The sequence below is a fragment of the Schistocerca serialis genome, chromosome 8, assembly GCF_023864345.2.
Source record: "Schistocerca serialis cubense isolate TAMUIC-IGC-003099 chromosome 8, iqSchSeri2.2, whole genome shotgun sequence".
Taxonomy (NCBI): domain Eukaryota; kingdom Metazoa; phylum Arthropoda; class Insecta; order Orthoptera; family Acrididae; genus Schistocerca; species Schistocerca serialis.
Window position 1 is genome coordinate 239,193,635 of NC_064645.1, and position 12,609 is coordinate 239,206,243.

Sequence of the window (12,609 nt, forward strand, 5' to 3'; positions counted from 1 at the left end):
GAGAGATGTTAGAATTTTGCTCACAAACACACAAACAGTTTCCAGCCCTATCATGTGTCACTTCACCACCAGATTAACCAGCGGAAATTAAGATGACGCAAGGAATTCTGTCGCTCGTTTATGAGAGGATGTGCATTACTGGACCTCTGAGAACCCACCCTAGGTGAGGCAGGTTCAATACCGGAGGTAGAGGAATGTGAACTCACAGGGCGGGATTATTAGAAGCTTCACGATTGGTCCTCACTTCATTAAAGAAACTTAACGGATATTAGTTACGCACAGTTAATTGCTGAAGTGCTACTGGTTCTCCTGTAAAAAGTACAATTCGATATAAGTAGATACATGTGCATATGGAGTCAGCACGTTGGATTCCTGGCTCACTTTCCGCTTGTGGCTAGGAAAGCGCAGCCTAGCTCTTCATTATTCCACTTTTCTTATAAGTAAACTGTCCAATCCGACATGTCAAAACCTGCCCTGAAATTTTTTATGAGGGAAGAATACATATAAAGAATCACGTCAAAATTTTAGCTACTAAGAAACACTGAAAGTATTTTTTTAAAAGAAATGTTGAAATTTGCTAAATTAGTTGCTCCTCAGGAAATGTAGGCCCCTGTTGTAGCTGTAACGGACAGTACATATGCACAAAAATGGTTCAAATGGCTCTAAGCACTATGGCACTTAAAATCTGAGGTCATCAGTCCCCTAGACTTAGAACTACTTAAACCTAACTAACCTAAGGACATTACACACAACCATGCCCGAGGCAGGATTTGAACCTGGGACCGCAGCAGCAGCGTGGTTCCGGACCGAAGCGCCTAGAACCGCTCGGTCACATCGGCCGACCAGCGCATATGCAACATGGCAGGCACATATCCTTGATTGTCGGCATACCGGTAAACGGATAACACGACACAGCGCAGTGGTAATTTGTAAAGTGAATTTCAATTTCCGTTTATAGCTTCTCTGAAACACTTGGTCAGAGTTAATATTCTCTCGAATCTGCAATTCATTTAATGTTGGCAATAATTATCAGTTGCCTTTGCATTATCAGGAAGTGTAGCAATGAAGATGAAACTGATTTAATTTTCTTTGTGATTTCATGGAGTATGTTGCTAATAGCATCTGCTTTTGTGCAGGTTCCAAAAAAAGGTTCAAATGGCTCTGAGCACTATGGGACTTAACTTCTCAGGTCATCAGTCCCCTAGAACTTAGAACTACTTAAACCTAACTAACCTAAGGACATCACACACATCCATGCCCGAGGCAGGAGTCGAAACTGCGACCGTAGCGGTCGCGCGGTTCCAGACTGTAGCGCCTAGAACCGTTCGGCCACACCGGCCGGCTGTGCAGGTTCCAGGGTTTCACAGTGATGTGAAATCCTGTTACTGTTTTCAACCTTGCAAAGATGAACTATGAAGTACGTAGTACGCTATCGGGGTCACCTGCTTCTCCTGAAGACCTATATACCTGTTACTTATTTGTTAATTTCTTGGACATTCATTCCAGTGGTGTGGAAACATTGAAAGTAACAGGAAATAACTCCGACAATTCTGTTAATTGCGGCTCAAACGGTGATCGTTGTGCTAATTAAAATCCAGAACAAACAGAGTACCGTCTAAGTTCAAGCAAAAAATGTGCGGTAATAGCTTTTAGTGACAAAGGAAAGGCTGTAAAACTTTTGATTAAACGAAAGAGGGAGAAAACTTTTAAACTTAAGCAAAGCCGACTTCGTTTCGTAAAATCTGAACATGAATCGCATAAACGGAAGAAAGACTTACACGAAGTACGAAATATGCACCAAAATGAAACACGCGAAAATTGAACGATGAACTGTTCGAAAGATCCAGAACTGCTCATGAGAGCCAATGCACCGTAACAGAGAGAGATCTTCGACAACGGGCGGTCTGCATTGCAAGTGAGATGAACATTACTGATTACCACGCTTCTTCGACCTGGTTAAACAAATTCAGGAAATTATACGGAAAAGGATGTCACAAAATTACGAAATTTACCTCGAGGAAACGTGTAGAGCAGATGCCATTAATATGTAATATTACAAAAAATTATTTGTAGGTGGCGTACAACGAAGCTTCTTGCTATCCTTTAAATTGCTGTGTATGAAGCCAATCAGTCAGGTTTCGTGCAAAATGCAGTTTATCATATCGAGCGATAGAAAGAGTCGCTTATACAGTCGACGAATTTGTATACAGCAATGCCAGTGATAATTGCATGTGGATTACTCTTTCGGCAGGTGTATCTCTGCCTTTAGGTATGTCAAGTCAGTTTTTTTTTTTGAAAAAAAGGGCTATTTACTTCCAAATCTCTAGCAATATACGTAGCAAAATCTGGAAAATCGGAGAAAACGATGTTCAATGTTACATTCGAAAAGTCTTCTTACCGTTAACAGCAAACAATGCACGGCTCTTGTTGGATCCTTGGCCTGGACATAACGACACCTCTGTCATTAGGAGGACGACCACGAATATACACCTGAAGAGCCAAAGAAACTGGTACACCTGCCTAATATCGTGTAGGGCCCCCGCGAGCACGCAGAAGTGCCGCATCACGACATGGGATGGACTCGACTAATGTCTGAAGGGAACTGACACCATGATTCCTGCAGGGCTGTCCATAAATCCCTAAGAGTGCGAGGGGGTGGAGATCTCTTCTGAACAGCATGTTGCAAGGCATCCCAGATATGCTCAATAATGTTCATGTCTGGGAGTCTGGTGGCCAGTGGAAATCTTTAAACTCAGAAGAATGTTCCTCGAGCCACTCTGTAGCAGTTCTGGACGTGTGGGGTGTTGCATTGTCACGCAGGAATTGCTCAAGTCCGTCGGAATGCACAATGGATATGAATGGACGCATGTGATCAGACAGAATGCTTACGTAAGTGTCATCTGTCAGAGTCGTATCCAGACGTATCAGGTGTCCCATATCACTCCAACTGCACACACCCCACACCATTACAGAACCTCCACGAGCTTGAACAGTCCCCTTGCTGACATACAGGGTCCATGGCTTCATGGGGTCGTCTCCACACCCGTACACGTCCATCCGCTCGATACAATTCGAAACGAGACTCGTCCGCCCAGGCAAAACATTCCAGTCATCAACTGTCCAACGTCAGTGTTGACGGGTCCAGGCGAGGTGAAAAACTTTATGTGGTGCAGTCGTCAAGGGTAGACGAGTGGCCCGATGATGTTTCGTTGAATGGTTCGCACACTGACACTTGTTGAGGGCCCGGCATTGAAATCTGCAGCAATTTGAGGAAGGGTTGCACTTCGGTCACGTTGAACGATTCTCTTCAGTGGTCGTTGGTCCCGTTCTTGCAGTATATTTTTCTGGCCACAACGATGTCGAAGATTTGATTTTTTTACCGTATTCCTGATTTTCACGGTATACTCCTGAAATGGTCGTAAGGGTAAATCCCGATTTCATCTCTACCTCGGAGATGCTGTGCCCTATCGCTCGTGCGCCGACTGTAACACCACATTCAAACTCACTTAAATCCTAATAATTTGCCATTGCAGCAATAGTAACGGATCTAGCAAATGTGCCGAACACTTATTGTCTTATATAGGCGTATCCGACTTCAGCGTCATATTCTCCCTGTTTACATATCTCTGTGTTTGAATACGCATGACTATATCAGCTTCTTTGGCTCTTCAGTCTATATACATATTCCAACAGATCTTTGTTATTTCAGGTTTATCTGTGGAACACTGTTCTTAAGCTTCAGTCGTTTCTGAACTGTCGGTCTACATCACCACAGTTTACGAATTTGAAGTAGTGTGTCTGGTGCGCAGCGCAATATGCAGAACAACGGCCACGACCATTTCTTATTTCATTCCAGTTGTGTCCGAATAAAACTATTAGTTACTTTGAAGTGCCTTAATGCATTAATTTTACTTTTATCTGGTGTGCCTTACGCAAGGAAAATATTCGTTTTCATGATACAATAGACATTTCGCATTTTTGTGACAGCTTCAGCGAATAAACAAGGAACTGTTTCAAATGGCTCTGAGTACTATGGGACTTAACATCTGAGGTCATCAGTTCCCTAGGACTTAGAACTACTTAAACCTAACTAACCTAAGGACATCACACATGGTCCTGGCGGAGGTTCGAGTCCTCCCTCGGGCATGGGTATGTGTGTTTGTCCTTAGGATAATTTACGTTAAGTAGTGTGTAAGATTAGAGACTGATGTCCTTAGCAGTTAAGTCCCATAAGATTTCACAAACTTTTTTTTTTTTGACATCACACACATCCGTGCCCGAGGCAGGATTCGAACCTGCGACCGTAGCCGTCGCGCGGTTCCGGACTGAAACGCCTACAACCGCTCGGCCACCGCGGCCGGCAAGGAACTGTTTCATCGCGAGCAAAATTATCATAAGAACTGTGCTACAGGAATTGTTACAAAACGTTTAATCTCAACAAATTTAAGTCCCTATTGATGGAAGTCATCTATAAGGTAACATCATACAATATTTGGAGTTTTTTCCAGATGTTAGTCAGCTGTATAACAATTACATCTCTTCAGCAGTTTAGCTGTCGATATGAACCGCAAGATATTCAAATATTTACGATTTGAGACATTTTCGTTTGGTTTAAGCGCTTAAAAATCGTGTGTGCGCACTTTGAACTTCGTGCTAAGCAGCGCTACGTCCTCCTGTCACGGCTGCGTCTGCTTGTTCGCGCTGAGCTGGAAAAACTGTACAAACCGCTGTTGTAAGCGGTTCTTTGTGGGTCAAAAATCGGTAACTTTAACATTTAAAACAAGTATTTGCAGTGTGCTTTACCATATAAAATTTTGACAGTGTGTTTCTTTCGGTTCAATCTTCCTCCGTGAAAACTTTCGTGGTAGTTTTCGATATGTCAGGTTGAACCATTCGCTTGTGAGTAGACACACTTCACTTACATCAAAGTGGAATGCCGCGTTATCGTGATGCTACATCTGTGTAACAACACAAACTTCCGCATAGACAGCAATCTGTTTCATTTTCAAACCAAAGGTACACTATGTGATGAAAAGTACCCCCAAAAACACGTTTATCATATTAGGCACTTTGTGCTACCACCTACTGACAGGTACTCCACATCAGCGACGTCAGTAGTCATTAGACATTGTGAGAGAGCACAATGGGGCGCTTCGCGGAACTCACGGACTTCGAGCGTGGTCGGGTGATTGAGTGTCACTTGCGTCATACGCCTGTACGCGAGATTTCCACACTCCTAAACATCTCTAGTCCACTGTTTCCGATGTCATAGTGAAGTGGAAACGTGAAGTGAGACGTACAGCACAAAAGAGTACAGGCCGACCTCGTCTGTTGACTGATAGAGACCACCGACAGTTGAAGAGGGTTGTAATGTGTAATAGGCAGACAGCTATCCAGACCATCACCCCAAGAATTCAAAATTGCATCAGGATCCACTGCTAGTACTATGACAGTTAGGTAGGAGAACACTTGGGTTTCATGGTCGATCAGCTGCTCATAAGCCACACATCACACCAGTAAATGCCAATCGACGCCTCGCTTGGTGTAAGGAGCGTAAACATTGGATGATTGAACAGTGGGAAAACGTGTGGAGTGACGAATCATGGTACACAATGTGGCGATCCGATGGCAGGGCGTGGCGAATGCCCGGTGAACGTCATCTGCCAACCTATGTTGTGCCAACAGTACAATTCGAACGGTGGTTTTACGGTGTGGTCGTGTTTTTCATGGAGGAGGCTTTCACCCGTTGTTGTTTTGCGTGGCACTATCACAGGACAGGCCTACATTGACGTTTTAAGCACCTTCTTGCTTCCCATCGTCGAAGAGCAATTCGTTGTAGGTGACTGCATCTTTCAACACGATCGAGCACCTGTTCATAACGCATGGCTTTGGCATAGTGACTACACGACAATAACATCCCTGTAATGGACTGGCCGGTACAGAAGCCTGCCCTGAATCCTATAGAGGGCCTTTCGAATGTCTTTGAATGCCGACTTTGTGCCAGGCCTCAGCGATAGTGAAGTACTGCGTGAAGAATGGGCCAAGAAACTTCGTAGCATCTAATTGAACGTATGCCTGCGAGAGAGAAAGCTATCAACATCATACTGAATTCCAACATTAGCGATGGAGGGCGCCACGAACTTGTAAGTCATTTTCAGCTAGGTGTCCGGATACTTTTGATCACTTAGTGTACATCCCGGTAATATATGTAGCTACGAAACTAGACTACACGTCATTTACTGAGAACGTTCTGAAACGCCCTGCTAAAACCGCAGGACAAGACAAGTAGTAGGAATTGTGGAAGGGGCCAGAACGAGCGGCTGTCAGTTACACTCCAAACATAACACTTTATTTAGTTGTCCAAACATTACAGTGCAACTCCAAAGCTTGACTATTGACAGAAAAGTCTTTAATTCTAAAACGGCTGGAGGCACATGAATTAAATACAACTGCTACAATTTTTTTTCTTTTGAGACAGAAGCCTCTAGGCTTTAACATTAAATAGTATTTAAGGGCAAGCGGTGTAAGACTTGACTAGTCAGATATATTACGTTCTTTTTAAAAGCTGTTAAAGGCCGATAAATTTAAAACAACGTAACCACAGTAACCTTTCAATAGGCAGAAGGCCCAAGCTTTATGACCAATAAGAAACCTTACTCCAAAACGGCTGAATGCTTTTGTTAAAAAAAAAAACTGCAACCAATTTTCCAATGCAGAAGCCCCAAAGCTTTTAACCTTAAATAGTATTTAAGCCCAAGCAATGTAAGTCTTGATAAGTAAGAATCCAAAATTTTAAAGCGGCTGAAGGTCCATCCTTTTAAGAACAATACATCTACGATAAATTTTCAACAGACAGAAGGGCCACAGCTTTATCTTGAAAGAATGTAATACGTGATAAGTAAGAACCTTAAAACTTAAAGCGGCTGAGGGTCCATGCTTTTTTTTTAAAAAAAGATAATTACAATAAATTTTCAATAGACGGAGATCCCACAGCTTTATCTTCCAAAAGGTAATAATTGATAAGTAGGATCCTCAAAACGTAAAACGGCTGAAGGCCGATGCTTTTAAAAACAATACACTACAATAAATTTTCAACAGGCACAAAGCCCACAGCTTTATCTTCCAAAAGGCAATGCTTGATAAGTAAGATTCTTAAAACTTAAAGCGGCTGAAGGCCGATGCTTTAAAACAATACAATAGATTTTCAACAGGCAGAAGGCCCAAGCTTTATCTTCAGACAATATAAGACTTGCCCAATTTAGAAAAAAGAAAGTTGCTTTTAAAATGGCTGAAGGCCTTTGATTTTAAAAACACAATTATAAGCATACAAATTCCAACCATCGGCTATGAGCCATTAAAAATACACATTGAAACGCCATTAAGAAAGGCAGTATAGGTAATGGCGCTCAGAAGTTTCCAGGGGGCTCGGAGTGCCCTTGAAATATTAACGTTCGCTTAGGTGAGACAAGAAGTCGGCCCAACTATACTCGATCCGCCGGCAACACAACCAAGAGACAGTCAGGGACTCACCGACAAGACGACTTGTTTACCACCGACCAGTATACGAGAATTCCAAAGCCAAAACTTTACAGATATAGCCGCCTACCACCAAAAATAGATTAAGCTGTCAAAAACTACACACCGTGTTGTACAGCGACAACAGGTGAGGAAAGGACGCTGCCTGAATTTACGTCAGCGACCAGGGCAGGTAACTGGAGCACTAACGGCCACAAGGCAGAAAATTCCGCTGATGCACTTGAATTTCAAACCGACAAATATAGTTAATTACACTGCATGGTGGCTAAATCTTCACCAACTCGAACACTCGCTGTTGCTCCTAGCAATACTGCCAACAGCGAACCACCAACCAAGGGGACAACGTGAACAGGTGTGGCTTCGGTAATTAAGTCACCACTCAACTTTCATGTCCTGGGTCGGCGCGCCACGAACCTCGTAGTACACGCTCCGACACTGCATAGAGACCGCCAGCGGGCTCGGCCGACTGCGCCGCGGGGAGACTTGTTTGCTGAACTGCTCCAACCGACCGACTCACTACCAGTACGCCGACAACATTTAAAACAAGTTGTCAATGGAAATGACGCCACCTATACACACTGTTTGACAAACATTTGCACGAAGACTTGAACGACACTCAGCAGTGGCTGTGCAGCCACGGAGACAAATTGGGAGTTGATACACACACACACAGCCAACCCATAAGCGATCGGCGAGCCAATTCACGTCGTCCATTAGGACGACCGACCAACGGTCCACGAAGACCGTCCCCAGCTGAAGTGATGCGCGGCGGCAACGGTCGGGCTAGCCTTGGACATACAGGCCTCACAGCTGCTCCAACCCGACTCAACTAGTGCTGCATTCCAACCCCACGACTGGCAGGTCCGAACTGCCCTCCTGGCACGTTCCAACTGACTCCACAACAGACGACAACCGGGAAGTAATAGTAGTGCAGCAAAGATAACACGTGAGGACTATATCGATAGGCGCTGCTGTTGCCGCTGACGGGCAGAAAAAGCAGCAACTCAGTGACAACAGAAATTGCAGAAATTGAAACTAACTTAACGAGGTGGCAACACGAAAGAAAAAAAAACAGGAAGTAAAATAAGGGATGGCACCAGCACGAGTCACGCACGGCTCACGTTCTTAGTGGGTGAAACCAAAATTATGTGTGATATCTTAAACGGTTTAGGAAATATTTGAGTTGAATAGCTTCGCTGAATTTTATCTATGGCTGTGTGATTTGAAAGCCGCATCGTTTTTAATGAACGATATACAATAATGTTGTCATTTGTTTGTTTATAAATATCATAACCCAATTCTGGTATCGATAATTTCCTGTTGTCAGTTGAGGTACAGGCACCCAGGTAGATGTCGTACTCCTTGACTTCTGGATGGCGTCCAACGCAGTTCCGCACTGCTAGGTAATGAACAAAGTACGAGCCAACCTAGTACCAGACTAATTGAGTGAGTGGACTGAAGAGTTTCTAGCAAACAGAACACAACATGCCATTCTGAACGGAGAGAAGTATTCAGAGGGTAAAAGTAACTTCGGGCGTGCCCCAGGAAGCGATATTGGACCGTTACGTTTCACAGTATCCAGTATATCAGGATATAGTAGATAACATAGGAAGTTCCATTAGGCTTCTCGCGGATTATACTGTTGTATACAGAGACGTGGCGCCGCTAGAAAACTGTAGAGAAATGCTGGAAGACCTGTAGAGGATCGACATTTGGTGAAAGGAGCTGCAATTGACTCTGAACATAAACAAGTGTAACGTATTGCGAATACATAGACAGAAATACGCTTCATTGTGTGATTACACAATTGAGTAATAATCACTGGAAGCAGTGTTTGAGAAAGCGTACGCAGGGATTTGAAGTTGAACGACCACATAAAATTAAACACGAGGAAGGCGCGTAGCAGACAGATTCACTGGGAGAAGCCTTAGGAGATGTAGTCCATCGACAAAGGAAGTAGCCTACAAAACACTCGTCCGACCAAAAACTGAATACTGCTGGTCAGGTCCTTAGCAGCGAGGACTAACAGAAGACATCGGAAAGATCTAATGAAGGGGAGCACTATTAGCTAGAGATTAATTTAGTAAGGGCAAAAGCTTCAACCAACTCGAGTGGTAGATGCTATAAGAGAAGTGTTCTTCATTACCGTATGGTTTACTGTTAATCTTCCGAGAGCGTACGTTACTAGAATAGGCAACAAATAATTGCCCCTCTTCTATGCATATCTCGCGAAAAGACCAATAAGATAAAATTTGAGTGATTCGAGCCCACACGGAGGTTTACAGGGCTTCTTTCGCCCCGGTGACTATTCGTGACCGGAACAGGAAAGGGGCTAAGTGACAGGGGTACAAAAAGTACCCACCGCCATAAACTGCAACGTTTCTTGTGGAGTATAGATGTAGATGTAGAGTTAGACGTAAAATTAAGACTTTGATGTTGCAGCCATCACGTGTTGAACAGTAGTTTAAAATCTGGTGATAAAACGCAGTACCTTGCGATTTTGCTTTAGTGAGTTTACTCGTTACAAAAATAGGTGAAAAATGGAAAGAGTTGTAGGCATTTAATAATGAATGAAAAATTAATGAAAATGTCCTAAATAACTAATCCTGCAGAACTGCGTTATCGCTAATGTTGTTGGTAGGTGGTACTTTATAAAGAAAAACTCTGACGAGTTTCCTAACAAATATTTTTTGTTTTACGATGTAGAACGGGGTGGGGGCAGCTCGAAGTATCTAAAGCTGCCTGTGGGCTGCGACCAAACTAATTACAAAAAAAAAAAAAAAAAAAAAATTTCGGTTTCCAGTACAACTGTTTCCTTCTCTACAGATCGTACCAAACAGCTTATTGTAATGTTGATGGATGACAGCAATTAGTTCCAATATACGCAGACTTAACTTTTTCTATCAAGGAAACAAATTCACCGATAACTAACACGATCAAATCTCTCACAAAAAACTGAAAATATCGGAAAGTTGTTGAAATTTACGTGGATCGGTATAAAACCTGACGTTAAATTCATAGAAATGCTCGGTAATTTTGGGAATACTGCCCTACGAAGTGGTAAACTTGAAAATGTTTAACTATACCTGTCAGACTTGAAGATGAGAAGCCGAGGACCTCATACTGGAAAGCAATAAAGGGAACACTAGTATGGACCAATCCAAGCGAGTACACATTAGAAGTGGTCGGTCGACACAAGTAAAGCAAGTTAAATAAACATAGAAGTTACAAAACGAGCATGGACTATAAAATAAATCATTCCTCAATCTTCTCAACCAAGAACAATTGCGAAGTTCAGTCTGAATGTGTATGTGACGGTGTAATTAATAAACATAAATATTTTCCTCACATATACTACGTTGTAAGAGAACACACGAACGGAAAGTTTACTGCAGTTAATCAGGTATCGTCAATCATTATACTAACATGACTGTCAATAAGAAAGATATTTACATTTTCCAAACAATATATTTTTAAAATAATAATGTCCATAACAGAGAAAATCCACAAAACTCGGATATAGCTGTGTCACCGACAAACAATGGCAAAGTCCATTGCCTTTAGAGATGTCTAAAGGAAGTAGAATAAACAGAAATATTCAGATGGAATCAACAACCAGTTGCAGTTTGTCGTCAGCGTTTTTCTCTATCATGGATCATCTTTCAAGTCATTGCAGGCTCATCGTCTCATAGTATAATGATAATTCTGGGTGGTTCAACGGCCTGGAGCTAGTCTTTCAATTCAGCGCCAGTTCGGGGAATTGCGTGTCTCCAATTTAACCGGTAGTTCTCCAGGGGAAAGGTGACCTACATTTTAAAGTGGAGTCCGCAACAGAAGTTCTTCCCAGCGAAACTTCATCATTCGGAGGTGAAGGTTAGGTTAAAAGCCGTCTGAAATATTCTGTGGTCTGGCAGGTGTTCGATCCAGTGACTTTTGAGTGTCCAGGGAGGCGAATAACCACCAGGTCCGACATCTCATAGCGACTGCTTGGTGAACTACGTGAAAACTGTCTTCAGAAGTGTAATATTGAGCAGAATCTAGAAGACTGTGAACTCATGAGAACTGGAAAGAAAGTGCATAAATTCCTTATCGTTTACAGCGCAGTATTTTCTTCACACTGAGGCTTTCAAGCCGTGGAACTTTGTTATATGTACCTCGCGAAACGGTATCGGGAGCAGACTATTTGAAGCAAGATGAGCTGCTAAGAAAGTAAACCAGGAATTTGTGAAGTCTGGCGTTCTGCCCTCCGAGCGCTCTTATTTTTAGCTTTCCTCACAGTCGATAACTGCCTTGAAAGTTGTTTGTACCCCTGTAGTCTTAACAGAGGGTAGAGTGGGCGAGTGTTTCCTCGCAGCATGAAAGTGTTACGCCACTCTCGTGGCGGAAATTACGTGGAGATTTCAGAGAAGTGCTCCTTTCAAAATTCCCACGGGGAGATAAGACGCGGCATCTATTCCATTAGTATGCACCTCATTTCCAACAAATACCACTCATGTTCAGCACGCAGTTACGCAGTCCTCTGTACTAAATGACTTAACGCACTGTCGAACCGATACAAATGTTTAGCGCGTTATTCTGGTTTGATAGCAGCATAGTACTGATTTTCCATAAAGTACATTTTCAGCATGAAACATAATCTTTGTTATTACGTTTGATACACTATTCCTTCCGCGGCCTGTAGTGATAATATCCTCGAAAGTATAGAAAACGTCAGAAATATAAAAATCAATAACACGTAATTGCAAAAGATCTTTTATGATAACCGGTACACTTCCAACCACGGTTCTTCAAAAGTCTTCGAACGCCTGCTTAATTTACGAATAACTTAACATTTTTAATCAAACTGTAGAAAGTCCATGATGGAGTAACAACATTATTATGATACAGTGATACTCACCTTATAAAGGAGGTGTTGAGTTGCAGATAGGAACAATTGAAGGAGTTTCAAACATTTAAATTTTCGGACATAAGGCTGTCATCGGAAATAAAAGCACATATATATTTCCAAGAAAAACTGTAAAAAACAAAAAGGATTGAAGTTACGTTTCAAGTTCGTCCGAAGTCGCTAGGAGC